The following is a 6,000-nucleotide window of genomic DNA, read 5'->3' on the forward strand; positions in this document are numbered from 1 at the left end:
ATCACCGTCTAAACGAAAGGCACTTCCGATAAAATATTTGGTCGTTTTTACCCGCAAGCGTAATGTGCTTAAAGGTCCCATGACATGCTATTTTATGTATTTAATAGCCTATAGGTATTAGTGGGCAACTAACACAGTATTCTCATTATATTAATTCTAATAACATTCACTTAATGAGCAATCCTACCTGCGCACTCTAGACCTGTGGGGTCATGGCTGGTGCTTGGTGATGCATCTTGTAGCAATCTGAGGGGCTACAAGACCAACACAATCTCACTCCGAGCGCGTCGATTTCTGACGAACGGTCAGTGACTTTTGCTTCAGTTTCTGACGCAAAAGGGTACCCTTGCGCTGCTTTTTTAGACGCATGGGGTTTTCAACTAGTTACAATGTAACCCTTTGACGGGGGACCCGATGGCTGTGTCACGTTAAAATTGTACCGGGGGCGAAAATTGTACCGGCCTACGTCATCGTTTGTTTACATCCTGACAACCTGCCCGGCAACAGACGACGCGATGCAGAAAACATGTTTCCAAACGACGAAATAACATAATACAGATAGCGGATCGCTATCTGTATTATGATAGATAGTGATAACACTTGTTTTTACTTTATATTTGTATTGTATTTAATTGTTTAATCGAAACAATAAAAAAAATTGCCCGCGAAACGGGCGATCGCGTCAAATGACAAATGTTTTGCCCGCGAAACGGGCGATCGCGTCAAATGACGTAGGAGGGTTCTTGAAACATAATACAGATAACGGACCGCTAGAAAACACTTGTTTTTACTTTATACTTGTATTGTATTGAATTGTTTAATTGAATTTAGCTAGTAAACTGAGTGTTTTAAGCAGGTTTCATAGTCTAGAATGTTCAAGAACCTTCCTACGTGATTTGACGCGTCCTTTGACGCGATCGCCCGTTTCGCTGGCAATTTTCTTTATTGTTTCGATTAAACAATTAAATACAATACAAATATAAAGTAAAAACAAGTGTTATCGCCATCTATCATAATTCAGATAGCGATCCGCTATCTGTATTATGTTATTTCGTCGTTTGGAAACATGTTTTCTGCATCGCGTCGTCTGTAGCAGGGCATGATGTCAGGTTGTCAGGATGTAAACAAACGATGACGTAGGCCGGTACAATTTTCGCCCCCGGTACAATTTTAACGTGACAGCGCCACTAACGCATGCCGTGGGCACAAAGCAAATTAAATGTATCCATTTCTGTGTGGCGCGTTCCGTGCCGTGTGCAGGCACACCAGAATTCAAAAAGTTAAGAGATGGCGGTTAAAGCAAAGCGCAGCGAAGAATTGAAATAGGCCTACTTTAAAGAAATAGGAGATCATAAGGTGAAATGTAAAATATGCCAAGCGAAATCGAGCTACCAGAGTAGCTACTACAAGTAGGCTACTAGGCGGCAATATATGCTCCTGAAACACAACGGTGAGTTCGGGAAAGCAGACCCGCAGCAACCAAGTGTGTCGGCTATTTTAACCGCCGCAAGACGCAGCCGTAATCCCGGCCGTGTAGAGAAGATCACAACGCGTAATCCATAGTCCATTTGCTGCCGTTTTATTTGCAGCTTTAAATTATTTGCAATGGTTAGGCTACTTGTTTCGTTTTAGTTTTTCGTTTAGTAGGAGAAAAGGGGACAGAGTTGCCTGCGGAAGCGATGTCTGAGATGCAGAGACTGCTTCACGCTACCAGTGTCAGTTTCGTACGGTGTGGAATGAGAGCTCGGGAAGGCACTATTGCGCAAGTACGCCTGCGTGCTTGCGCAATAGCATACTGCCCGAGAATGCAGTATCGCTGTCAAATCTGTCCCTGGGAAAAGTAACGTTGCTTGCGCCGAATTGAAAAGGAAACCGCTATAATGAAATAGCGGTAATATTTCCACATTAACTGATAAAATAACAGGGGATGGGAAGGGGGGATGGCTGTTTCAGAAGGGGGATGATTTTGATCATTTTAATTCCAAAGGGGGATGCCACCCCCCCTCAACTTGTGTGCTGGAAGCAGGTTGGATACTGAACCAAGTCTGAGGCTAAAGCTAACCTCAAATCGACCCAGACATCACACCCCTCCCACTAAGCATGATGGGCCTAATTTTCAATGTGTGCCTGAGTACATTCTCCTTCAAACCTAAACATAGTTTATATTCTGACCTTATGGCACTTACTGCAGTATTTTTTAATACTGAATACGTTGTTTTTCTATGATACACTTGTTCTTACTCATGATAGTTTGATTACAGTGTTATCGCAGTACACATGATTTCTCTCTTTGCTGCGCATGATTACTTATAACAGGATTGGTTGACTCCAGTTGTTAAAATTTATATTCAGTGCTCTGAATGCTTTAATGCAGTATACTTGTTAATAACCTCACTAGATTGACTGGTATGTTATATGCCAGATGATATCCCCATTTGCTGGGTAGCCCTATTGAGGCAGTTGTTCAATTGTTAGTATTATCCCGTTGCAAGTGTTTAAATACAATGCATGAGTTATAGACAGTTGGTTGCTTCAGTCAAGTCAAGTTATGTGAATAATAAATCGTGTTATTAATATTAATGCCTTCTGTGTAAACTCTATGTAGTTATAGGCCTACGCACTTTATTTTAATTCCGGTGGTACTTGGAGAGCCAAATCATTTCTAAGGTGGTACTCCTGGTAAAAAGTTTGAGAACCACTGGGCTAACGGAAGAGCCGATGGCTGCACATAGAGACGCTATGAGCATTCATCCCATTGGCTAACGGAGGACCTTGTGCTTCTTTTTTCGACGCAGGGGTTTTTCCACTCATTACAATGTAATCCCTCCACGGCAATATATGAAGCTATAAGCATTCATCCCATTGGCTAACGGAAGAGCCGATGGCTGCACAATAACGGCGATTTTACAGTGACATCTGTGACATTCCTCAACACAACTACACCAACGTGTCCTTGTTAATTACACAACATGTATGGGTTAAGGCTCTGGGCATCAGTTGTCCTGTTTGGTGCTTTGATTGAGAGAAACAATCGTTTTTTTGATCAGTGTTGGGTAGCTGAGGTCGTTGCTATAGAGACCACGTCCGTCCGTTTTGTTTCACAACTGACAGAGCTGCCAAGTCTCACCATTTGGCCCTGAGACACACTCATATCAACCAGTTCACACACTATCACAGAGGAGGAAGAGAAGGAGGAGGAGAAGAAGAAGAAGAAGAAGAAGAAGAAGAAGAAGAAGAAGAAGAAGAAGAAGAAGAAGAAGAAGAAGAAGAAGAAGAAGAAGAGGAGGAGGAGGAGGAGGAGGAGGAGGAGGAGGAGGAGGAGGAGAAGAAGAAGAAGAAGAAGAAGAAGAAGAAGGATAATAATAAGAAGAAGGATAATAATAAGAAGGATAATAAGAAGAAGAAGAAGAAGAAGAATAGAAGAGGCGGAGGAGGAAGGGCTGATGCACATTCTCATTCCGAGCGCGTCGATTTCTGACGAACGGTCAGTGACTTTTGCTTCAGTTTCTGACGCAAAAGGGTACCCTTGCGCTGCTTTTTTAGACGCATGGGGTTTTCAACTAGTTACAATAACCCTTTGACGGGGGACCCGATGGCTGCTGAAAACCCCATGCGTCGAAAAAAGCAGCGCAAGGGTACCCTTTTGCGTCAGAAACTGAAGCAAAAGTCACTGACCGTTCGTCAGAAATCGACGCGCTCGGAGTGGCTTCAGTTTCTGACGCTGAGGTCGTTGCTATAGAGGCCACGTCCGTGCGCTTTTTTTGACAACTGACAGAGCAACCCTTTCTCATCAAAATTACGTTCCCAGAGAACTATTCGGCATTCTCAATTACGTTTGTCTAAAAAACGTATTTTGTCCGTGATTACGTTTTACGTTTTTAAATTAATGCATTATCATTCATCTTGAACATGTGTTTTTACAGTATAGAGTGGGAGAGGGATGACGTATGTTGGCAAACCCGGAAGTGAGCGTCGCCCTCGGTTCCCTTGACAAAAAGCCAACGGGTTTTCCATTGGATTTTGGATTATTGCAGAAAAATCCTCAACTCCTCAAAAACGGAAATAAATAAATAAATAAAAATAACCGTGCTCCAAAGAACGAAGTGTAAACCAATGCATTCTGAATGGGAGTGTTTCTCCGATTTTTCCATGCTACACAACGACATGTAAACCCATGCAAATAAAGACTTCATGGTCATAATAATTTAAATATCATTAATCTACTACTGAGTGTGTAGGGAGGTAGGCTATTCTATTTTTTTCAACGGGGCTGAATCCAGTCACTTGACCGTCATGGTTGCTATGGTGGTTGCTATCGACCGCCCCCTCTAATGCTCGTGGCTCACGCGGCAAAGGAGCTGCCGTCAATTGGGTTGTTTTTGTCGTAAACTAGGGTCCGATGGTTGAAAAATAGACAGATATTCCAAGGTATCCTTAAAAGGCAGCTTGGATGTGTTTATTTTCTGCAGTTTAGACTTTTTCTGTAACTAATTTTTGAAAGCAAAACACCAAGCTCATTGATTTAACGAGGGAGGGTTATTTGAAACAATTTATCAAATAAATATTTGTGAGAGGTCATTCCTTCTCCTGATTTTACTTCCTATTTATGTCTAGGGTAAACCCCACTGTCCACAAGCATCCCCCCCCTCCCCATATGGATTTGGAGAATTGTTGCCACGTCCCAGTGGTGGAGGTATCATATATATATGAAAGAGGGCATTCAATTATAGCCTACAATGATCAATTAGGAGGCCGAAGCCTTAAAGGAAGTGATGCAATAGGTGACTGAGTCGACAACATTTAAGTAGGCTGTATATGTATAGGGTCTCTTATATATCAAAGAGGGTCTCAAAGGACGCATACGCTTCAACCTGTGGCTCCAGCATACAGGAAATGACTCAGCAAGTGCTCCATCTCGTTGCAACTCACCTAGCGGCTCGCTTGCAAGATTTTGGCCTGAAGTTCTTCCCAGACCTACACCCTAGCCATCCAACATGCATATCTGATAATCAGGCCTCTCTTTAATAATGACAAAAAGTTATGAGAGAAACACACATTAACTTTTTGTTATCTCATAAGCGGCGTGGTGCCGGCTCCTTTTGACCTTTTGACACCCGACTTCAAAAACGTGGCCACAGGCCAGCTGTGTCTACACACCTTTAGCCACAAATGTACACCTCCATCCCACAAAAAATGGGGACTAGAAACTAACCTCTGTCTTATGTACATTTACTGTACTGTTGGAGGTCACGCCCCTTTGCCAACCTTTTCGAGATAGCTAGGGATGCTAAAATGTTTACACACATTTCCCGGGGCCCCGTGAACGACATATCCGAGATTTGGAGTTCTAGCCCTTAGAGAAAAAAAGTTTTCCCAAATGGAGTGTCATTTGGACAAAGCCCCTCAGAAGTGTAGCCTGCAAGACCTAATGGTTCAGAATGTGGTGGAAAAACAGTTTTTGAGATAGGAAGGTCCTACCGCCCTGAAATTTTAATACCTTATTCTAGGGCCTAACTGGGACCTCCGCACCGAAACTTGGCCCGGTCGGACCCCGAGGGCAGGAAGGGGGGGGGCCTGCAATGGGTCAGGTGCCCAGTTCAGAAAAAGAAGAAAAGAAGAAGAGGAGAAACGGGCAAAAGATAAAGGTATGCAGATTTCTAGTGTGACGTGAGGGACAGGCTATAGGCTATTTATTAGCCTCTTGCTAATATGTTGCTATTAGCCACAGAAGACAACTGTGTCGCTGAATTTGGTTTTTAGTTTTGCTAACTATTAGAATTGAGGCATCATGTCATGCAACTTATTTTACCCATAGGCAACCTAGTCTAGTTTGTGTTTGCAACACAAAGAAACTTAAGTGAGAGCCGGGTTCCTACCATGCTCCTCAAAGTTGCTTAGTGCCAGAGAAAGAGATACAGACCCCCTCAGACCACGACAGAGGTGTCATTCAACTTGTTGTAAGTCGATGTATCATCACAGTCAAGTATTAGATTGCACTTC

The sequence above is a fragment of the Gadus chalcogrammus genome, chromosome 6 (assembly GCF_026213295.1).
Source record: "Gadus chalcogrammus isolate NIFS_2021 chromosome 6, NIFS_Gcha_1.0, whole genome shotgun sequence".
Taxonomy (NCBI): domain Eukaryota; kingdom Metazoa; phylum Chordata; class Actinopteri; order Gadiformes; family Gadidae; genus Gadus; species Gadus chalcogrammus.